A 25,215-nucleotide genomic window follows, 5' to 3' on the forward strand; every position below is an offset into this window, starting at 1 on the left:
TTACACACCAAGAGTTCTGATCTTTGAAGGGCATACTGTGATGATCACGTATGGACCGGACACATTCAACCGCATGTGCCTCTGTGCGTACAGACAACTGCTCACTTTAGCACCTTTTTGCAGTTAAATACAACCACACACTGTTGCTTCAGACAAGCACGTTCAGGTCGCGGTTTCTGTTTGCGTCATCACAAAATTTTGGCCGTATTGTTTCGGGGATAAAAGTCTTTCGGTGGTCGAATATTCGGTGCATCCCTATTTAAAACCATTTAAAAAAAAAGAGACTTCATCCTTATGACAATGAAACCAGTGATATAGTGAATTATGTTGTATTTTTATATTGTATATTGATGTTGAGTGTTTCTGCATTAAGTTCTAGATGAGAGCTGAGTTGCCGTAACAACCGTGACGCATCATCAGTCAACAAAGAGCAGCACCAAACTCTCAACTCTCTCAACTCTTCTCTTTTATTGTAAAAGGTTAGTAAAAATTATTACATGTAATTTACACGCTTTCATGTCAAAGTAAAGTTTTTATTGAATATTTGGTAACACTTTAACATTAACATTAATAAATCCATTAATTAACATGAACAAACAATCAACAATATAGTTTTTCAGTATCTATTAATTCTTGTTAATGTTAGTTTATGTCAATACAATTATTCATGTTAGTTCATGGTGCATTAATTACAGTTTTTCTCAGTTGGTTAATATATATGACCCGGATCACTCACTCTACTCAGACGCAAATTGATTTAATGTTTACTAATAGACCGGAAAGGATAATAAAATCATATAATTTACTAACAGGTTTATCCGACCATAATATAACAATACTGGGAAGGAAACTCACCAAAAAACGATTTAAGAATACAATTACAGGGAAAAAATATCATCTGAATATACCTAAAAATGATATGGATAAATTTAAATCTGCTTTAAATGAAATACATTGGACAGACCTTTTTGCTTTTGAAGATATGGAGAACAGCTGTAATATGTTTTTAAGCACTATTAATAATATAATATCTTCATATACCAAAAGAATGACATACAGACCAAGACGGAAAAATGTCCCACCATGGCTTAACGAGGCTATTTGGAAACAGATGAGGGACAGGGACTCCTCCCTAAAGATTGCACTTAAGTCAGGACTCAGATGTGATTGGTATAGCTATATATCTCTTAGAAATAGAGTAGTAGGGAACATAAGGAAAGCCAAAGCAGATTTTTATATAAAAGTCATTGATGATGCAAGGGGAGATGGGAAAGTAATATGGAACAATCTTAATAAATTAATTGGGAAAGATACTCCGCACTATGTACAGGACCTTGAGCTGAAATTAAATGGAATTATAACCAGAGAGGATAATATTATAGCAAATACAATTTTTTTATTCAAATTGAGGAATTGGCGCAGAATTGTATTGCTAGAAATATAGTGAGCATTCCTATTGATATTGACAAACCTGTTTTTAGAATTAAACAAATTAGTGAACTTGAAGTAGAGAATACCATAAACTCATTAAGGAGTTCAAAAGCTAAAGATGCCTATGGTTTTGATTCGGTATTTTTTAAAACTCATAAACAGTTTTTAATTAAACCTCTTACACACCTAATTAATTTATCTATTACACAAGGTACTTTTCCAAGTTCCTGGAAAACAGCTGTGGTAACCCCCATTTTTAAGGGCGGTGATAAAACACTGGTGGAGAATTATAGGCCCATCAGTATACTACCCATAATATCCAAGGTAGCGGAGAAATGGGTGGCAAAACAGCTGATTACTCATCTTATTAAAAGGCGATACACCATTACACCCAATGCAGTTTGGCTTTCGAAGTAATCACTCCACAGAAACAGCCAATTGCTTTTTTATTGAGAATATTAAAATGAATTTAGATAAAGGAGGCGTGGTAGGTGCAATATTTTTAGATTTTAAAAAAGCTTTTGACACCGTCGATCATGACGTCCTTTTATCAAAACTTTCTTATTTTAATTTTTCAGGGAATGCAATCAAATGGATGACATCATATTTAACTGACAGAAAACAATGCACTCGTATTAAAAATACCCAATCTACTTATCTAAATTGTAAAATAGGTGTTCCTCAAGGATCTATTCTGGGACCTCTTCTGTTTACTCTTTATATAAATGACCTGCCCACTGTTTGTCCATCTGTACATTTACAAATGTATGCAGATGACACAGTCCTCTATGTACATGCAAAAAACAAACAACAAGCTGCACACAAACTAACTGAGGCTATGAGCAAGGTATCTATCTGGTTATCTAATTCACACTTGCACCTGAATTTAAGTAAAACAGTATGTATGTATTTTACAAAACAAATCACAGTGTCTCCTGATCCTGAGGTAACTGTCAAACAAGAGATGGTTAGAGTGGTATCTGATTTTAAATATCTGGGAATTATCCTAGACTCACAACTTTCATTTAAAAAGCATATAGAAAAGGTTGCAAATATTGTTAAGTTTAACTTGGCAAATTTTAAGCATATAAGACCATATTTACCGATGAGGGCGGCAAAGCTCTTTCTGCACACAATGATTATTCCACATTTTTCTTACTGCTTAACTAGCTGGTCGCAAGCTAATAAAACAACATTGCAACCATTGGAGTCACTTTATAAACAGGCATTAAAGACGTTAGACCGTAAGGGTAATAGCTATCATCATTGTAATATCATTAAAAAACACAATATGTTTAGCTTTGTAGATTTTAGAAACTTTGCTGACGCCTGTCTTGTTTTTAAGGTAATCCATGGGCTTGCTCCACCACCACTGAGCCAGTTTATAAAACAAAAAGATAAAGTTAATAGTAGGGGTGTAACGGTTCGTGTATTCGAACCGGACCGTTTCGGTTCAGGGCTTTCGGCACGGTGCGCACGTGCACCGAAAGCATTTTGTGTGCGCCTGTGCGGAACATAATACGTGCGTTTCCGCACGAACATATTAAGTGGCGGAAGTCTCCGCGTTCAGCGCAAGTCTTCTGTCAAACATATAACATAATTCGGCCCGCAGAAAGATTTTTATTTACTTAGTTGTATATCCGTTTGATTATTGATGTAAACGTTTACGTGTCGTATCTAAAAGCGCATGTTAAACGCGTGTCAACGCGCTGCTTTGTTCTTTCAAAAGTGCGTGAGAGGATGCACATCTTTCGTTGCTACGCATTCATGAGACGCGCTTTCTGTGACAGCGAGAATAAGGAATGCGTGATCAGATTTTTCATCTGCATATCACGTCAATCATATCATTGTCACAATGCGATCAGCTGGTCGGGACAGAGAAGAGCTGTAACCCGGGGTTACTCAGCTGTTACTCAGCTGCGGAGGGGTTCGTAAGTAAAGTCACAGGCAGCTTACATTGATGACACAAGCAAAGATTAGGAGAAACGTGCAAAAGATCAAAGATGGCTAGGTATGCAGCTCACTAATCTCAAAATGAATGTATAATAAGTATATCATCATGTTGCTTGCTATGCAGTTACACATAGAGCAGTAATATTATTTTTATACAGAGATGGTACATAGCCAATTCAATTCTGTGAGTTAAACAGTCCAAAATAAATCAAAACAGAAAATTTTTAGTGGCAAAAATGTAGGCTAATAGTTCATAAATGTATTCAGGAATTGAATTTGTTAGTTCAAGGTTTTAGTAGAAAAAGTTTAAGAGAAGGTTAAGATAAGAGTTACCTTCTGTTATAAAATAATGTAAAAAAGAACTTTGCAGTAGTATTTTATTTATTATTTTTTCATTTTATATATATTTTATCTGTTATACTTTAATAAAGTGTTTAAAAAAGTGTAAACAAATTGTAAAAAAAAGTTTAAAGTAATAAACAACCTGCAGTTTAATGTTTGCATTTCTCCCTTACTGTACCGAAAATGAATCGAACCGTGGCTTCAAAACCGAGGTTCGCACCGAACCGTGATTTTTGCGTACCGTTACACCCCTAGTTAATAGAATAACTAGAGCAACCATTAGAGGGGACTGTTTAGTTCAATTTAGAAAAAGTAGTTTTGGAAACACAGCCTTTTCTGTCAGAGCCACAAGTTTTTGGAATAGTCTGCCTAATAAATTAAGGGAGTGTAACAGTCTCTCCACTTTTAAAAATCATTTGAAATCCTGGTTTCATGACAATTACAATTGTAATCATATACCTAGTAACTAAGTCTGTGACTGTATGTATATGTATATATATATATATATATATATATATATGTGTGTATGTATATATGTATGTATATGTGTGTGTATGTATGTATATATATATGTGTATATATATATATATATATATATATATATTTTTTTTTTTAATGTGTGTGTATTTAGACTTTACTTACTTATATTGGAATTGTATTGGAACTAATTGTGTGGAGGGTTATGTGAGGTAAGCAATACTATCTGTTGAGTGCTGGTGGATCTATTACATTACTATTGTATTTATTATATTTGTACTGTATTTTTATCGCTTTTGTATTTTAGGGTGCCTGTTAAGATCTGGCTAGGGACAACAGATGGAAACTAGCACTTGTAGCTAACTCTGGCTTGTTTACAGCAAGTAATATTGTCTGTTGATCAATGAGCATTGTCCCTATCAAAATAAACAAATAAAAAAAAAAAATGTTTATATATAAATTTGGCAACACTTTGCTGAAATATATTTTGGAATATATTTACAAAAATATATTTGTCACCATTTTGTATATTTTAAAATGTAATTTAAAAATACATTTATTTTAAAGCATTTATATTTATATTGCATGGGAGAAAAGTTTTAAAATGTTAAAATTAATTATAATTTACCTGCAAAAATATACTTATAATTGTATATTTTAAACATACTTACACATTTTATAAAACATTTCTATTTTGCCGAGAATATGTAAATATATGAAGGTTTAAACTAAATATTAAAAAAAAAATTAAATTACGCTTTGCTTTTTACAAAATGTATTTAGCATGTATTTAAAACATATTTTTGGCCAGAGAAATACATTTTTTTGCCATATGGGAAGCCGTGACTGTTGATTGTATTAATTTCCAGCGTTGCACTCTTGGAGTGCATCATCCAGATACTTAAAGTACACTTTATTTTGGGGTATTTTTAGTGTGATCACTACTTACACTATTATACTAGAAAAGTTAAAGTTTCAGGAAAAATGTAAAAAAAAAAGAGACTTCATCCTATTGACAATGAAACCAGTGATATAGTGAATTATGTTGTATTTTTATATTGTATATTGATGTTGAGTGTTTCTGCTTTAAGTTCTAGATGAGAGCTGAGTTGCCATGACAACCGTGACGCATCATCAGTCAACAAAGAGCAGCCCCAAACTCTCAACTCTCTCAACTCTTCTCTTTTTTTGTAAAAGGTTGGTAAAAATTATTACATTTCAAAGAAAAAACATTGTAATTCACACGCTTTAATGTCAAAGTAAAGTTTTTATCGAATATTTGGTAACACTTTAACATTAAAATTAGTAAATCCATTAACTAACATGAACAAACAATCAACAATTTAGTTTTTCAGCATGTATTCTTGTTAATGTTAGTTAATGTCAATACAGTAATTCATGTTAGTTCATGGTGCATGAAATACAGTTTTTCTATAACAGTTTTTCTTACAGTATATATTGTATATTTTGAAGATTAATTTCAAAATAAATTTATTTTTAAAGCATTTATATTTATATTGCATGTGAGACAAGTTTTGAATATCTTAAAATAAATTATGTTTTCAACTGCAAAATACTTATACTTATAGATGGGTTGCTCGGCGACGTTATAACTGTTTGCCCGCGCAAGAGAGGCAGAAAGAAGAGCCGTGCCTTGTGTTGTACGCTAGTAGCGGTGTCTGTAAGTCAAAATGCCAAGGAGTTGTTGCGTGGATAATAGTACCAACAGAGCCAGTGCTGGGCAAGGCTTTGAACCGGTTCACGGAACGAAAACCAGAAACTTGCAAAAAATATATGTTCTGGAACAGAAAAGTTTATTGAAAATAATGGTAACGGTTAATAACGTTATTTTTTCCGTTATTTGACAAGATTTCTGTGTAATGACTTGTAGAAGTTCACTTCCGGTCATTTCTGACTCATACAGTACTGACTCATACTCATACAAGTACAGTGTTCTCTCTCTTTGTGTTCAGCGCCTCAGCAGCCCCTCCTCTGTTGCATGCAGCGCGCCTCTCTCACATAACAGTGAAAGGTATTTTAACTCCGCTCCTCCTAGTACTTTATTTTTCGCGTAAACGTCAACAGTCACGGATGTTACTGACAGAGAAGACGGCTGATCGAGTTCATCATGAGTGACTTAAAGCTACGATTTCAAAGATTGTTCATTATTAATAAACTCGTTTAGATGCTGGTTATGGTTCTACAGTAAAATCCTAACAATATGAAGAGAAAAAATCATTAAAAAAAATCCATTCAGTCTATTGGGTGTACGGCGGCAGATAAGTTGACCAATGTAAACAGTCCGGCCGGACAGCTTACATTGGTTAACTGCTCTCATCAAAGCCCCGTACACTTGAAAATCCACCTCGCGCTCGCGTCTCCACCCCATCGCACACCACCCCGCTCCTCTCCTGCCTGCGACATGAAATTTGTGTCAGTGTATGTTAGCTAGCGAAGCAGCAACATCTCACTAATGGAAAAAAACTAACCGACAGCAGCAAGCTTATTGTCCCTACAGTAAAGGTTGGAAGAAAAAGGAAGTCTGTAGAGGAAAGAGCAGAGGTAAAAAAAGTGTGAAAAACGCCGGACTCTAAGCAGAATCAATATAGGGTCCGCCATTGACCGTTGGAGGACGCTTCAGGGAGATTTGGGGCCGAAAACCGACGCCGACACGGCGGACTTTTTGTTGAACAGGTACGCATTTATTTATACTTTTATTGTGTGAGGTGTTACATAAATATCTTTTTATCAGTCTGACATGCTCATGCTGCCGGTCGGCATTGGAATGTTACCCGTTTAGCATTGCGTATCACGGGTCAAAGTAATTATATTTACAAAGTCATTTCTTGAAGTGCTTCAATATACTTCAATAGGCCTAACGTTAGAGGGTTTCTGTTCGAGCTGATCAGAATTTGAACAAGATGCACTGTGTGCTGCTATAACAATTACTCAAAACCTTAGCAATACTAACTAATAATTATTGTGCAATCAATGTGCGCTTGGTAGCACCAGTGGAAACGAGGCTCAGGAGGGGAAACGTATGCCAAACGTTGTTGTGAAAGTAAATAACGTCAATCATTCATAATTGTAAGTGTTCATTCCTTCAAGGCTTTATGTGTTTACTGCTCGGTAAATCTCTGTTCCGATGTTTACTACCGGTGATCACAGCTTGACTGAGTGACGTTGTCCAGGTCGTTTCCCGGTGGGAGGGATCAGGTAGCACAGAGGGGCGGGATGAGTTTTTTTAAAACTTACTAATCGTCTCAGGCTTTCTCGGCCGATTTTCAACATCGTAGACTACAGCTTTAACAAAAGGTTAGCATTACCACACATACCCGTTCTGGTGTGAGTCTGTGTCCAAGCTCTCTTCCTACCTATGATGCATATGCACGTGTTCTGTAGTAACAGCAACCGTGTATTCTCTCATATTTCTGAATTTGCATATATTAAAACTACCACTCGTATTTAATATAAAAAAGCGTTCAAAACGCAACAACACCGGTGAGAAGAGCAACATCAGTACAGCCTCAATGTAAATGTATGATGATTTTGTCAGATGAGGGCGCGTTTTTAGCAGCAGTTAAAGAAAGAGCTGATTTGATTAAACAATTAGTTACTGGGTCGTGGGTCGTTGCTAGGATGTGTTAAGTCACTATTTTATAGACAGCAGAACAAATAATATGTAAAAATAGCATCCAGTTGTGTTAAATGCAACATAATGGGACAGATCAAAGAGTAAAACACGACGCAATGATGCCACATATATGCTAATCGGCGTATGACGTCATCACCACCACAGTCTCTAAAAATCCTGTGGGAAACACTAAAGTAGCATACTCAAGCCCAAGTCCCTAATGCTCAATCATAAGAGGTAAATATTTTAGGCTCCCAAGTATCTCAAGATGTTTGTTTTAATACCAATTAGTGGTGTAACGGATCAATTCCGTACATATCACAACCCACGGTTCGGCTCGCATGCGATTTGCTGATTAATATACAAATTTAAATGGGGTGAAAGTCGATGATTTGCCTATGTCCTTCAAAGATCAGATCTCTTGATGTATCAACTTGAGAGAGAGTTGCACTACTGTGTCTCATACTGTAGTCCATTAAAATACATCTGGCGAATAAAGCACTGAAAAACAACATAATTTTCACTTTATGTGGAGCGACTGTTTATGCTGCATCTTCTTCCCAAAGCGACATTTGGCATTTGTCCTCCGTCTGTGTGTGTGCGCATGTTTATGTGCACTCAACAAATGTAGGCATGTGAGAATTACAGTTATGCCGCTTACATAATGTAGCACTTTTTAATGTCTGATGACAAGATAGAGACTAAGGAAAATTATGTAGACTAATAATTTAAATTAAATGTCCTAATGATCAGCCTACTTATTTAGTCCCACAGCTGACATGGAACGTTATTAACCGGTTCGGTAACTTTATTTTTTTTGTTCTAACCGGTTCAGGAATGTCAACTTTAGGGTTGAACCGAAAACCGGAAACGTTAAAATACTGTTTCTGTTCGGAACGAACCAATTGGGAAAAAATTCTGCTTCAAAGCCCTGGTGCTGGGTGCCTGATGTTAACATACCAGTAGATGTGACTTACGTTACTATGAAGGTAAATTAGTTGCAAAACTTGACAGCTTGTAAATTTTTATGTGAGAACTTGCAAAAAAATATTTGTACTTGTATATTAATGTTTATAGTCACAGTCCCGATGTGAAGACCTTCAAAATCTGACGTTGAATGCTGAGATGTGCACTCGTGGACAGTAAAGTTTTGAAAATGTTAAAAGTAATTATATTTTAACTGCTAAAATATACTTAAAATTTTATATTTTAAACATACTTGTACATTTTATAAAACATTTATATTTTGGCCAGGATTTTTTTTTTTTTTTTTTGCTGTATAGGTTGTAAAACTGCCCCTGAAATACATTTTATGAAAATTTAAACTAAATATTTTTTCAAATAGATAGAATATTAAATAAAGCTTTGCTTTTTACAAAATGTATTTAGCATGTATTTAAAACATATTTTTGGCCAGAGAAATTTATTTTTTTGCCATATGGGAAGCCGCGACTGTTGATTGTATTAATTTCCAGCGTTGCACTCTTGCAGTGCAACATCCAGATACTTAAAGTACACTTTATTTTTGGGTATTTTTATGGTGAAAACTTACACTATTATACTAGAAAATGGCTTAGCATAGTGCATAAGTGTGCGATTTGGGACACACCTTTCAAGTCCTATTGGATAATCAAAATAGTGTGTCATTAAGTTTCAGGAAAAATGTTTAAAACCATTTAAAAAGAGAGACTTTATCCTATTGACAGTAAAACCAGTGATATAGTAAATTATGTTGTATTTTTATATTGTATATTGATGTTGAGTGTTTCTGCATTAAGTTCTAGATGAGAGCTGAGTTGTCGTGGCAACCGTGACGCATCATCAGTCAACAAAGAGCAGCACCAAACTCTGAACTCTCTCAACTCTTCTCTTTTATTGTAAAAGGTTAGTAAAAATTATTACATTTCAAAGAAAAACATTGTAATTCACACGCTTTAATGTCAAAGTAAAGTTTTTATCGAATATTTGGTAACACTTTAACATTAACATTAATAAATCCATTAACTAACATGAAGAAACAATCAACAATATAGTTTTTCAGCATGTATTAATTCTTGTTAATGTTAGTTAATGTCAATACAGTTATTCATGTTAGTTCATGGTGCATTAATTACAGTTTTTCTCAGTTGCTTTGGAGCTTAAAATGTATGCGTGCATTTCTCAGAACAATCTGTACTGCACAACATTATGGATGTCCTGCAAAAGCTGTCCTGTACTGTAGGTCATCTCTTAAAAGTAAATTTTTACGTCAGTGAACATTAGAGGTCGACCGATATGGCTTTTTCTCTGGCCGATGCCGATATTTAGAAATCAGGGCAGCCGATGGCCGATATGTTTGGCCGATTTTCAATATGTACATAATCAAAATTTTCTCATCATCAGCAGATATTTTAAATGTAAAAATGTCACTATTTAACTCAAAGTATTTAAACAAATTATGACTGGTGGCGATGTACTGCATTTTTTTAAAAAATAGCATAAGATTTTTTTTTTTATTTGACATGTGGCTAGCCCAATCACATCTTAAAAACTTTTCCGGCATTTTTTATGGAGCATGCAGCGTCGGTGTGCGTCTGTCAAAATAAGAGACGAGGGAGAAGTGAGTGGACCTCGGTAAGCAGAACTGCTTTAGATATCCCATTGATAAAAGTCATTCAACAACACAAGTTTTCAACTGTTTTCAAAATCATGGTGATAACAGTGCAATAAAATACAGTGTGGGCAGAATTATTAGGTTGGTACGTCGAACTTTTGTTCACAGTTTTTATCAAACTTTTACTAATTCCAAACCAAATTCATTTTAATTAACATTCATTTTGTAAATAAGCATTTATAAGTAATATATTATTGTTAAGGATGGTTGGAGAAAAAAACACCTTATTTTCAGGTGTGCAGAATTATTAGGCACATTTTCTTTTACAGGTAAAATGGGCCAAGAAAGGTTTAACACACATTGGAAAATTCATTATTTTATGTCCATAGAAAAGGCATCATGCTATGGAAATTGCAAAATTGAGGTGTGATAATTAGACTAGAAATCCTGATTGGGAAAGCAGGGTCACAAAAATAGGATGAAAGGAAAATATATATAGAAAAATGAATGGTAGTTATTAAAATTGCTGTGGTTTGGAATTGGTAAAAGGTGTTTAGAAAAAAATCTGATCAAAATATTCTGCAGACACTCTAATAGCATGAATCGTGGCTGCGACTACATTGTAACATTTATCAGGTCTCAGTGTTATCATAAGGTGGTCAGAATGGTTAGTTTACACATTGTGCACACTGGCTAAGACAATTAGCAGATTTTTAAAACCTGCAAAGCCTTCTACAGTGCTTGCATTTATTGTAATGTCACGTGTCAGCTCTTATACTTTTCTACTTAATCATTATGGGGTTGAATTTGAGATCCTATGTAGTGGGGCCAGTCTGGGTCAGTTTTGTTTTGAGTAATAAAAGCAGGGAGACAGCGCGCGGCTCTACTCTCTCTATCACGCAAACAAAGATCATCATCACTCATTAATCAAATGAAATGAGCACGTTAATCCTATACTAACCAACTGCAGAAGCACAGAAACAGACGTCATGACAGTCTGAGACTGACAGACCCAGCCTGACAGTCTGAGGCCGGAAGTGGGCCTTATAAGGCATTCCGCTACTTCTGTGTCGTTGTAAATAATACGGTGATATGATTATGCACATGCGGGTTTTCTGTCTTTTATGCTCCGTCCGGACGCTAACTTTGTTAGAAAATCATACCCATTATATCAAAAGCATGGACTGTGATCAAGACCCACGTCGATAAAAAAAATGCAGGGCTTGCACAGAGCGATTCACTCAACATCAAAGTACGGTAAGATCAGAGTGCGTGTTGTGCTTGTTTTAAGAAATGTATTAAAAAGATTTAATTCAAAAATATATATTTATGATATTTGAGATGCAACTGTATATTATTTATAAATATATCGGGCGATTTCAGAATGACTGAGGCACTTTTTGACATTTGAGATGAATTATATTTTATATATACACACACGTATGTATGTAAGTTATGTCTGTTTATGTATTTGTGTAAAATAATTTTTTCTTTTTTAGTTAAATGTATAGTTTATTATAAATTTTTTTATGTGTCATAAATGAATAAAAATAAATGTAACACAAATCTTAAAAAATAAAGTTTGAGCATTTGATTTGAATGAAAAAACATTTTAATAGATTTTAACGTTTAATAATTCTCCGTCCATATCCGAGATTACAACTCCACCACTTCCGGCCTCAGACTGTCAGGATGGGGCTGTCAGTCTCAGACTGTCATGACGTATGGTTCTGCGCGTCTGCAGTTGGTCCTATCTCCCTTAATCTTTGCACGGACAGTGCACCGCGAGACATAAGCCCGTCGCGCTGTTGTACTGGCTGCTTAATTCGCGCGATCCCGCAATCATTTACTAAAGCTGTTTGTGAACAAGGCACGGCTGCACACACACAGGAGTGATCTGCTTGCTACGGAGCCCCTCTGGTCACCCCCTGGATAAAAGAAAACAATCCGTGATCACGGTTTTGTAATTCGTCCCCTCAGTTTATAAACCGTACTCACGGATTATTAAACTGTTCCCTCGGTTTTACAGGCCGTGCGCTCGGATTGATGGGCCGTGCGCACGAGTTGACAATCCGTGCTCTTGGATTTGTGGGCCGTGCCCTCGGTTTTTGCAATCCGTACCCACGAATTTGTGGACCGTGCGCGCGCTTTTGCAATCTGTTCTCACAGTTTTGCTAACTGGATTTGTAGCCCCTCCCTCATTTTGGAAGTCGCTATTCATTCTTATTCATTCTTTCCAAGTTTCCTATTAATGTTTGATATTTTCGGAAATTAATAAAGTTTAAACCGTGTTAAGCTGTTTTATACGTTCCTAACTGGAAACGTGCTTTAATATTTACGAAATATTTTAATCGGATGCTACAGTAAACAGATATGTTTGTGTAAAATTAACATGTTATTTGTATTTATTCATCAAATAAAATAAGTATTTAACTGACAAATGATTTCTACATATCCTATATATTTTAATCAATATACTTAGGCTTGCTAGATATTTTCGTTTTTGATTGCTCATTTCAAATTCATATTTTATGTATTTAACATCAACTTATTAGGTAAGATTAAAAGATTATTAAGAGCTGCACAATTATAAACATATAAGTTTTATATACCTATAATTCTTAATTATTGTAAATCAATATTATTTGCATTTAACATCAACTTCATGCCAAACTTTTATTATGATTTACTTAATTTTTTGGTGAAACATTTTTACATTATGTTTATTATCTGAGCTAATGTAAGCAAAAAAGTAGTTAGAAATTAAGTAGATCACATGTTAATTTAAGGATCAATGAGAAAATAATCATCAAAGGAAACTTCTGGAATGACAAACATCTGAGAAACTCTTTAAAAAATCCAGATAAGTTTGGAGTTTATTAATATTTAAACTTAAAATTTGTACTTTGTTAATTAAATATTGTCTTTGTCCTTGCGTAAAGTTTTTTTATCTGAATACTTGAAGTTATACTGTTATATTAACTGGGTAACAGCTTTCTGTGCAAATACTGCTAGAATAATCGCGTGACTATTTGTATTGTACGTATTTATTTAGGTCACCAAAGTGTTAAAATAGCTGTGCTCTTTGAAATGTGTGTAAAAGAATCAATTTCTGGTCATATTTTTAATGCACAATGAGCGGGTATATGAGCCACACTCTGTAAAACATTTACTATGATTTATTCAAGTTTTGGTAAAACATTTTATACTTACAAATACTGAGTAAATTTGAAAGCTTTAAATCTGGTATTAACAATAATTAAATTGATTTCCTATTAAAAATAAAATTGAGTAAAAATAAGTAATTGCAAATGTTAAGTAGATGTAGCTGTTTTTTATGAATTTTATTTAAATAAAAAATGAGTTGAATTTACTTAATGTAAAGTGAATTTATTTCATACCATCCTTTATGAACGATGAACAAAGCAATTGTACACAATTATTTTATTGAACATTTATTTACACATGACATTACTCTACAGTCATCATGAAACTCCAAAAATGCCAAACAGTACATGTTACAAATACAATGAGCTGAATAAACTCTGAGAGGTTGCAGAATCACTTCTTAATTCTAGACAGGTGGATCAGCAGAATCCTGCACCTATATTGTAAATGTAATTACTCATACTCCACACTTACCAGGATTTTTGAGGAGATTCGGAGATGTTTATTGTCTGCAAAAGACGCAATTTCATCTGCTGCTGAATAAAACCCGTTTGCTTTGTTGATTTTTAAATTAACACGTGATCTACTTTGTTTGCCTATATTTACTCAAATAATAGGCTACAATGTAAAAATGTTTGATTGTCGATGTTATGTTGATGTTAAATACATAAAATATGAATTTTAAATGAGCAATTATTATTATAAGTTTTAAAACGTGTAAATATTTAAGTGTGAAATTCTCAAATATATTGATAATCAGATATAATAATATTGATTTACAATAATTAAGAATTAAATGTATATAAAACTTATATGTATATAATTGTGCAGCTCTTAATAATTTTTTTATCTTACCTAATAAGCTGATGTTAAATACATAAAATATGAATTTGAAATGAGCAATTAAAAACGAAAATATATAGCAAGCCTAAGTGTGGCATTCTCAAATATATTGATTAAAATATTAAGGATATGTAGAAATCATTTGTTAGTTAAATATTTATTTTATTTGATGAATAAATCTAAATAACATATGTTAATTTTAACCAAAGATATCTGTTTACTAGCATCCGATTAAAATATTTCGTAAATATTAAAGCACGTTTCCAGTTAGGAACGTATAAAACAGCTTAACACGGTTTAAACTTTATTAATTTCCGAAAATATCAAACATTAATAGCAAACTTGGAAAGAATGAATAAGAATGAATAGCGATTTCTAAAATGAGGGAGGGGCTACAAATCCAGTTAGCAAAACTGTGAGAACAGATTGCAAAAGCGTGCGCACGGTTTATAAATTCGTGGGTACGGATTGCAAAAACTGAGGGTACGGATTACAAATCTAAGAGCACGGATTGTTAACTCGTGCGTACGGGTTATTAATCCGAGCGCACGGTTTGTAAAACTGAGGGAACAGTTTAATAATCCGTGAGTACGGTTTATAAACTGAGGGGACGAATTACAAAACCGTGATCACGGATTGTTTTCTTTTATCCAGGGGGTGACCAGAGGGGCTCCGTAGCTTGCAGCAAGAGGCAGCGTCACGAGTTCTACAACAGCGCTTAGGTGCCCGCAGATGCGCCTGCATATTAATCGGCCTAATTTTGCAGCTAAATCGGCCAAAGCCGATTTTTTAAAATATGCCAAAAATCTGCCAATTAATCGGCGGGCCGATAAATCGGTCGACCTCTAGTGAACATGTTAGTGCCATCAAAATAGCAAATCCGCAAGACAGTCAACAAGACAGTCAAAATGTTTAGTCAAATATTGTCAATATACCAAGTGAACCTACACAATTATAAGTGTCAGTATTTTCTGATGTAAAGTGTGATGAATTCACCTTTTTACCATTTTTAATGGCGAAATTGTATTAAAGCATTTGCAATTTGTCCAAAACATTGAGAAATTGCTTTTATGTTGTGCACAACTGACTTGATGATGTAGAGGTTGAACAAAATGTTTTCAAAATTAATTTCTAATCTGAGAAATGCTCCAAAGAGACTGAGAAAAACTGTAATAAGTAAAAAATGTGTTATATACAGTCATGTGATGAAGACAGATGCAATTTGGCATTTCCAATTCATCTAACCTACACAGCAAAATCCCCAGAGTTTAATCAACTCTGCTGGTTGTACATATTGTCCCAATCTTACAGAGAGTTAAAAAGTAACCCTGAAGCAGAGTTAAAAGCTGCAATCTGTAACTTTATCCTCTCTATCACCATCTGTGTTTGAAACCTAAATTGCATTTTACATCTAACTTGTAGAATTTTTTTCTTAACTTAGGTTTAGATGTTGGCTGTTTCATTTAAAGTCACCATTATTGTGATCAGTGGTTGTTTTAGTAGGACTTGACTCTTGGTTGCTAATTTTTCCAACTGCTATAACTATGTTTGTTTAAAACATGTTTTGTTATAGCAAAGAAAATACAACAGCACAATTCCATAGTGGTGTTAGTACATAAAGTCTAACCATCATCAGCATCTAGAAAACTTATGTGCAGGTGTAGTGTTTGCACACAGAAGTATCAGAGTATAAATCACAATGATGGTGAAAATAAAATGAAAAGCTTCATGCTGCAATTCATGCTGGGTATCAACAAATTACAAATCTTATCCAAAACTCCCAGAATGCACTGTGGCAGGAATAAATAATGAACATTTTTACCATTTTCTTTGTCACCCTTGTTGAGATTCATACTCTGATTCTTGATGTTTGTGTGTCTACATTGTAGTGCGGGTAATTTTGAAGTCCCTCAAAATTGTTCAGAATGACAAACTGCCATGAGAGTGCTGGATATATACTACAGTCTCACATAATTAATGGAAAAGGATACTTCTGATAAGTGTGTAAACACTACACCTGCACATAAGTTTTCTAGATGCTGACAATGTTAAGAATTTATGTACTAAACATTACTATGGAGTTGCAGTATTGTTTTTTCTTTGCTATAACATAACATGTTTTAAACACACAAAATTATAGCAGTTGGAAAAAACTAACAACTAAGAGTCTAGTCTTACTAAAACAACCACTGAGTACAATAATGGTGAGTTTAAATGAAACAGCAAACATCTAAACCTAAGTTAAGAAAATAACTCTACAAGTACTGTAAGATGTAAATGCAATTTTAGGTTTCAAACAGAGATGGTGATAGAGGGGATAAAATGACTGATTGCAGCTTTTAACTCAATTTCAGAGTTACTTTTAACTCTCTGTAAGATTGGGACAATATGTACGACCAGCAGATTTGATTTAACTCTGGGGATTTTGCTGTGTACATGTTTTTACCTGTAGGAAGAGACCGGCATACCTGGAGTAAACCCACGCTGAACATGCAAACCACACACAGAAAGGCCACCTGACTTAGCCGGAGCTCGAATCGGGGACCTTTTTGCTGCCCTGTTTGACTCTCATTATAAAGGTAAGTGTGCAGTTTTATAGTTTTATCAGTATTTTATACATGTTAAAAAACATCACTGCAAACACACAAAGAAGACTTAGTAAGACTGAGGTTTATTGGTTAGTTAAGTGGTCACATTTGACAGTTTAGGCTAAAAAAGTTTAACTTTTTTTTTTAACTCGGCTCTTAAAGGAGAGAGTTACGACAGCAGGAGTTCAAAATGCTTGAGCGCCTCGTGATTCATGTTGACTTCAGATACTTCCAGAAAGTTGATAGCAGGACATTCAAAAACACTGAATTAGAGGCAACAAACTTTAATTTTTGGATAAAAAAAATGCATGGATGTACATTATTTATATAACACACCGATATGTGTATGTACACAGCAAAACCCCCATTCATTGTTAAATGAACACTCTACAGACAATAAGCTAAAGCCAGGACTAGGCCTTAGTTAAATTAAATTGTTAAAACATCTTTTATAAACATGCCTTAGAAAAAGATGCTACTGGTGTTTATCTTGAGACAAATTAATGGCACTGGCATATTTTAAGATCTGTATGTGCACGTTATTTTCAGTTGAGATAAGTCAAACAAATGTCTTAATTTAGGACTGTCCTTAAAAGTAGGGATGTCCCGATCAGGTTTTTTTTTGCCCTCGAGTCCGAGTACAAGTCATTTGATTTTGAGTATCTGCTGATACCGAGTCCCGATCCAATACTTCTATAATACATAAAAAAAGAATAAAGAAGAGCGAAAAAAACAGATCCAGGTTGCTCCTTATGTCATGCCGCACACGTTGCTGTTTCTGAGTCAAAAGGGTCTAACTCTGTGCCAGCACATAACTATAGATAATGAGAATAATGAGAATATAGTATATGTTCAGGGGTTAAATTGGGGTTTGTTTTGTGGGGATGCTCTGTTAGGAGGGAGGAAAGCCACTGGTGTGTTTCAATGACATTTTGGATCTCTGATAGAATTTGATAACTTTCAGCTTTAAAACTGTGCCACAGGTTGACCCAAACTTTAAAACCTGAACTTTAAATTATGCAAATCTATGAGTCTGACACCCTATATGCATTTGTTGCACATGTCATTATGCACAATTGATCAAACTTTGAAGAAAGTTATAAGAATCAACCTCCTTGACTAATTCTAGGCATAAGATAGACTACCCAAAAAGACTCAATTAACAAGAAAAACAACATAGGCCTACTGTTTCAGCAATATATCTTATAAATTAGCCATAGAGATTCCCTAATCTGGTCAGCTGTTAGTTAAACAATCAGTATAGTTAGGTCGTAATTGATTTGTATAATCAAAATACATTATTTTATTAAACTATACAGTAAGTTGTATCCAGTTATCTAGTTAACATATTGTAATAAGATGATTGACACGGCTATACATACTTTAATACTTTGTTTCTAGACTTCTATTAAGTTTTTTCGACGTGTGCACCATTCTTACCTCTCTCTCTCTCTATCTATCATCTCTACAATGTATAATGTAATCCTCCTGCGCGAATGCGCGTTCTTGAGGTTCTGAGTGAGACACGGAGCTGCGTACTGATGTAGATTAACTGAGCACATAGTGACAAAAACTATCGATGCGTCGTTTAAATGAGCGGTAACCCTGGTTCCCTGAAATAACGGGAACAAAGCATTGCGTCAGTTAGCTGACGCTATGGGGGAAACTCCTGTTTACTCCGTGACTGAAGCCTATTGGTTAACGTCTGTACAAAGTACAGACCAATGACGTTTGAACCCGCGCGCGGGATGCACACGTCCTTATATAAGCGCGGGTCAAGCGTCAAGAGCCCATTATGATTCGACTGAAGCGCGCAGCCGAATAACACTTGCTGCGTAGACGTTTGTAGCACGGCAAGTGACGCAATGCTTTGTTCCCGTTATTTCAGAGAACCGGGGTTACGTGAGTAACCCAAGCGTTCCCTTTCAATACGGTTCACTTCGCATTGCGTGACGTAATCCCATCACGCCGTGCATACACAACATACTGAAGTGCCTTACTGCGTGTGGCCCTATACCCGGCATATTCACAGCTTTAAAGCAAAGTGTAAGCACCATATAAAATGTTGATGCGCATATGGTGGGGTTTTAAACGCACCGGGGGCACATAACATAGCACAAGACGGCGAGATACCGAGCGTGCCGCGGATGTGCGAGATAAGTAAATTCAGAGTCACGTTGGTGAGCTCGCTGAGCGCACCGTGGTGTACACATAAAACGCATGAAGTTTCTCGTGCATGATTGAGCCGAGAGAACCTGCGCTCGTAGGGCAGGGACGTCTAAGCTGTACAATCTGACAACGTAGACGGCGAAGACCAGCCGGCCGTGTAGCAGATATCAAATATAGATACCCCTGTAGACCAAGTCCAAGAAGCAGCCAACTCGCACAGAGTGGGCTCTATATAGGACATAGATCATAGAGGGGCGTGAACCAGTGCGATGGTTTCAACGATCCATCTAAATAACCACTGTAAGCAACAGACATACGTAGTGAGTGATCTGCGAAGCTCACGAACGGCCGATCTGACTATAATATGCGGCATATAATGTGCGTCCCGCGCGCGGGTTCAAACGTCATTGGTCTGTACTTTGTACAGACGTTAACCAATAGGCTTCAGTCACGGAGTAAACAGGAGTTTCCCCCATAGCGTCAGCTAACTGACGCAATGTGAAGTGAACCGTATTGAAAGGGAACCCAGTTTTGTCGTGGATGCACCGCATGCACGAGTATTTGAAGCCTATGAATGAAAAAATGTCATTATTCTCGCGTCAGTTCACACGCACCAGCGGAGCGCGTACACTGGCACGAAGCAGAGCGAGACCTTCTGAATGTTAGCCCCGGACGGCCCTGGCCCAATTTAAACCCTGCATATGTATCCGAGTCCTGATCGGAAGTTAACGTGCAATTCCGATCGAGTCTGAAACCACGTGATCGGATCGGGACATTCCTACTTAAAAGGTACCCCGACTATGAAGACTTGTATGCTTTAATACTTTATATTTGCCTTCAACTACTAAAATTAATTGATAGAAACATCCAACATGTAATACTCATTTTAACCTATTTGTACTAATTTTGAATGTCCATCAGGCTGGTTTTGTTTCGCGTATCTTGCAACCCTGTTTATAATCACATAATTTTATAATCCACTGATTGAAGACTTGTTTATCATGTTTAAACCTTGGCCGAAAAGTGCAAATAAAAAATAATCAAAGTAATCAATACAACAAAGTAAAATCACAAATGCAAATATCTGGTTAACACGATCTCTGCCTGCAACGTCCATTGACACGAGGTAAATTTTTTTCTGTGGAGCAGAATGATGGCTAAATTTGAACCTACAGTAAGGGCTATACAGGCCATGTTTACATTAGAAAGCATCTGCATTTTAAAAAGGCATTTTAAAATGATAATGATCCTCGTCTATACTGGCATTTCAAAAAATATCTTCGTCCACACTGTACACGACCATAAACACATGAAACATGAGCATTAACACACACTGGGCATGCGCATAAAAGGGGAAAATAACTTATTACTCTAATAATAGCTTACTGTACCTTTAGCGCATATTGGCAAACATTCATATCTGGATTATTTTGCCGGTAACAATAACAGACAATATTTTGAAACCTTTAAAAATGTGTTTGTGAAAGTCTTATATTGTTCTAGCACCCCCCTACAACATTTGTATTTGTAACACATCAATAAGTTGCACGGGGTTTCTATTAATGTTATTATTTATTTATATTCACAAAACTTATCAACAAAAAAATTATTAAAATTAAGAGACAAATTATATGAAATGAAATTAGCAAACTAAACTTAAATTAAAGTTGAAAATTATGTCTGACCCTCTCTATTTCTCCCATCATGGTGACCTTCAATCCATTACAACGCGTTTAAAATTACAGTCTGTCTTTCGTACAGTAATAGGGTAATTGAATTGAAACAAAACATAAACAACATTACAACAATATTCAAACTCAACAATACTCAAACATAAATATAAAATAGAAATTCTGTATTAGGATACATGTAAAAAAACAATCTGATATAGCGTTTATAATTGTTGGGTGCACTAAGTTTATAAAAATCACTTTTACACCGCAGACAAAATAAATAAATAAATGTATTTTTTAAGCATTTATATACACATTGCATGGGAGAAAAGTTTTAAAAATGTTAAAATTAATTCTATTTTAACTGCAAAAATATACTTACATACACCTTTCAACACACCTTTCAAGTCCTATTGGATAATCAAAATATTGTGCTATAAAGTTTCAGGATAAATGTTTAAAACTAGGGATGCACTGTCCGAAATGAAAATTCTTGGCTGAAACCGAAAAAGAGGAAACCAAGGCCGAAAAACCGAAAGCGAAACACCGAAATAAATTATTAGTTATTAGTATAATTAGTATATTATTAGTATAATTATTATTCCAAATTTGTGGCTATCACTGTGTACTAACTTTACTAGGGGTGTGTGACGGATCACAAAACTCACGGTTCAGATCACAGTACAGTTTTTGAGGCACGGATTGGATTATTTTTCAGATCAGCAAAAAGGCGGTGGGGAAAATCTAATAAAAAATAAAGATATTGCAAACATTTATAAAAAAGATCAAAGTTGCACATTAATAAGGGCTAACATTAGCATTAGGTACAGAAATCAAATTAAATGAGTCATAACACTGTCTTTGTATAAATTAAATATATTATTTTTAGAGCTACAGAAGTGATTTTCTCTTTGTCTTGGGTTGTTTGATTAACATTAATGTAGGGCTGGGTAATTTTTTCCATTGCGGTTATTGATGCTAATATTGCGCAATTGCGATTATACTAAATGGTATCATGAGTCAACTTTATGGGTTTTAAGGAAAATCCACACACAGTTTAGCTAAAATGTTAGCTAAAAACTAGAAATGTTTTCGTATTGCCACGTGATGTAGCAACTGCTCAGTGTCAGTAATCCTAAATCCAAAATACCGCCATACAACAGACATAGTTTTTTTTAGCTAGCAGATCACTGTCAATCTCCTCTGCATCCATCTTCGCTCTGGTATAAGTGACGACGCACACCACACACGTGCATGCCACACGTGCACTGCCTTTTTTGTTCGTTTTTCTTTCTTTTTTTAAACAGCAAGGAAAATCATCAAACTGTTATCAGAAAGTTTGTGTTAACAAGTCCACACATTTATTTATTTAATATAATTGCAACATTTTGCTGTCATATAATCGCACAGGCTGACATCGCGATGGCGGTGCGATTAATTGTGCAGCACTACATTAATGACACAGGTTATTGAGGTACTGTCTCTTTAAGACTAAATAAGCAGAGACTGGTTTCTGACTGTAATCTATACTTACACTTAAGACATAAACAAATGTTTTTATTATAAAAAGAATACTGTGGAGATAATTTTGTTTGTGTGTCCTGTCAATAGAAAGATTTTATGTTCACTTGTTTGCGTCTCACTTGTGTGTGCACTATTGAGTGCACTTAAACGCGCACGCACACAGAGATCGAGGACGAATCCCAAACAGCGCAGCATAAAAACGTTACGTTATCATTGCTTTATTCGGCAAATGTATGTTAGTGGATTACAGTATGAGACACATTTGCGCGGCTCTCTCTTAAGTTTACACATCAAGAGTTCAGGTCTCGGTTCCCCGATAACACTCACTCTTAGCGTGCTAAGAAGACTCAAAAAGATATATCTTACCAAAGTTGTTTATGTTCTTAAGTGTGTTCCCCGAAGTGTCTCTTAGGAAGCTTCTTAACATGTTGCCTCTAAGTTCGACATAACAATGGCGCTGTCCCAAGTGAAGGTGCTGAATTATTTGCGATCGATTGCTCAGGGATTTATTTTCCACTTCACACGAAGGTGCATTACGGTGTTAAGAAAGACAACACGTTCTATACAAATGGACCATTACTCAAACTATTCCAGTAACATTTATTTTAACATAGTTTAAGTTATCCGTAAAATATAGACTATTAATTAAATTATCAAATTGTCAGTAATATAGACGAACCGGGTATCCCTATAATCATCCACTCTCCTTATCCCGTTGTGCCACTTGTGCCGCTTCTTGGTTTAACGACTTTTAAAAATTATTTCATACACTTTTATACTAATGGTAAGGTACTTTACAAAAAGAATTGATTGGCAAGCAGCTGCAGTTACTTCTGTTTAATGCGGTATTGCTTGTCATTAATGTTTTCAATAAAAAGCAACCTATCTACAATAAATAGAGAGAGTTAGATAGAAGATCCAGCAGCTCCATAATGAATTGTTTTGGTAGGCAATTTTTTTTTTTATTTAGCCATGTCAGGCAAAATGTCAAAAGGATTTAAGTGTTGCCGGAAAAAAAATTGTCATGGACTAAACGGTTACGAGGCCGGTGTTGTGTGGAAGTCTGTTCCCCATATGTTTCCCTTTAGTGTAGTGTTTTTATAGGGTTTTTATCACATTATACGTTTATTCTTTATATACATTGAAAGTTTTAATGGCTACTGAGATGTATGTGTGTGCATTTATTTAATGTATCTTGATTATTCTTGATTGTAAGTCAATTATTTTTACAGTATGAATCATATTATATGTATAATATATATTTTTATGTATGCAAACATAACATTTTTAAAACAAACAGTAGAAAGAAAAAAGAACGAGACAGGCTATATGTTTAAAGACATAAAACTGTCAAATGTATGAAATACTTAATAAATTGTATAATAGAATACATGATATTATTTGTAGTATAACCAATTCAAATCTTTAATCTTTCTAAATAAATTATAAATGTAACGTGATGAAAACACTATAAGAAACACAGAGGGAACAAACTTCATTGGGGAACAAACACCGGCGCTGTCTTTGATTCATTAGTTCTGATACCAAATAAAGTCAACTGCATAAATAGCCCTGTATCCATTGTAAACATATTTTATTATAAGTCTTAAAATGTCCATAACATAAAATCATTGTCAGCATACCATAGTTTGACTTGTACTGCGCTGCGCTGATTTCTAAAGACTGCGGCGATAGCGTTTTGCCCTCAAACAACGCTAAGAGAGAGAGCTTACGAACACTCTATAAACAAACGGTGCTATATAGCACCAAAAGTGGTTCTTTGCTCGTAATCATAGAAGAACCATTTTTAGTGCCATATAGCACCGGTGAAGCACCTGTATAGCACCTGTGTAGAACCATATAGGGGCCATATAGCACCACATATGGTTCTACATAGCACTATATGGTTCTACACGGGTGCTTCACCGGTGCTATATGGCACTAAAAACGGTTCTTCTATGATTATGGCAAAGAACCACTTTTGGTGCTATATAGCACCGTTTGTTTTTAGAGTGAATGGTCCAGACCAACCTTACGAAAGTGTGACTTACAGAAGATATACTTAGCGTACGAACGTTTTGGGAATTGTGCCATATAGTTAAGAGAGAGGTTAAGGAATAGGATAAGAACTACTTAGCAATAAGAACGTTTCGGGGAACCAGGCCCTGGTCTTTGAAGGGCATACTGTGATGATCACGTCTGGACCGGACACGTTCAATTTTATACATTGTATTTTTATATTGTATATTGATGTTGAGTGTTTCTGCATTAAGTTCTAGATGAGAGCTGAGTTGCCGTGACAACCGTGACGCATCATCAGTCAACAAAGAGCAGCACCAAACTCTCAACTCTCTCAACTCTTCTCTTTTATTGTAAAAGGTTAGTAAAAATTATTACATTTCAAAGAAAAAACATTGTAATTCACACGCTTTAATGTCAAAGTAAAGTTTTTATCAAATATTTGGTAACACTTTAACATTAAAATTAATAAATCCATTAACTAACATGAAGAAACAATCAACAATCTAGTTTTTCAGCATGTATTAATTCTTGTTAATGTTAGTTAATGTCAATACAGTTATTCATGTTAGTTCATGGTGCATTAATTACAGTTTTTCTCAGTTGCTTTGGAGCTTAAAATGTATGCGTGCATTTCTCAGAACAATCTGTACTGCACAACATTATGGATGTCCTGCAAAAGCCTGTAACTTGTTCAAAATCCTTCATCTCTCAAAAGTAAATGTTAGTGCCATCAAAATATCAAATCCGCGTGTCATTGTTCATGAACAAGACAGTCAAAATGTTTAGTCAAATGTTGTC

General features: G+C 35.0%; 2 long non-coding RNA genes across 2 annotated transcripts in view; one reads left to right on the forward strand and one right to left on the reverse strand.

Moving 5' to 3' along the window:
* LOC141353270 (uncharacterized) overlaps positions 1 to 25,215 on the reverse strand; it is a 508,637-nt gene that overhangs the window by 385,419 nt on the left and 98,003 nt on the right. The window lies entirely within an intron of this gene.
* Positions 8,206 to 9,749, forward strand: LOC141353336 (uncharacterized). The gene is made up of 3 exons (XR_012360391.1): positions 8,206 to 8,826; positions 8,915 to 9,002; positions 9,616 to 9,749. It is a non-coding gene; the product is annotated as an uncharacterized lncRNA (long non-coding RNA).

This window comes from Misgurnus anguillicaudatus, chromosome 21 (genome assembly GCF_027580225.2).
Source record: "Misgurnus anguillicaudatus chromosome 21, ASM2758022v2, whole genome shotgun sequence".
Lineage (NCBI taxonomy): Eukaryota > Metazoa > Chordata > Actinopteri > Cypriniformes > Cobitidae > Misgurnus > Misgurnus anguillicaudatus.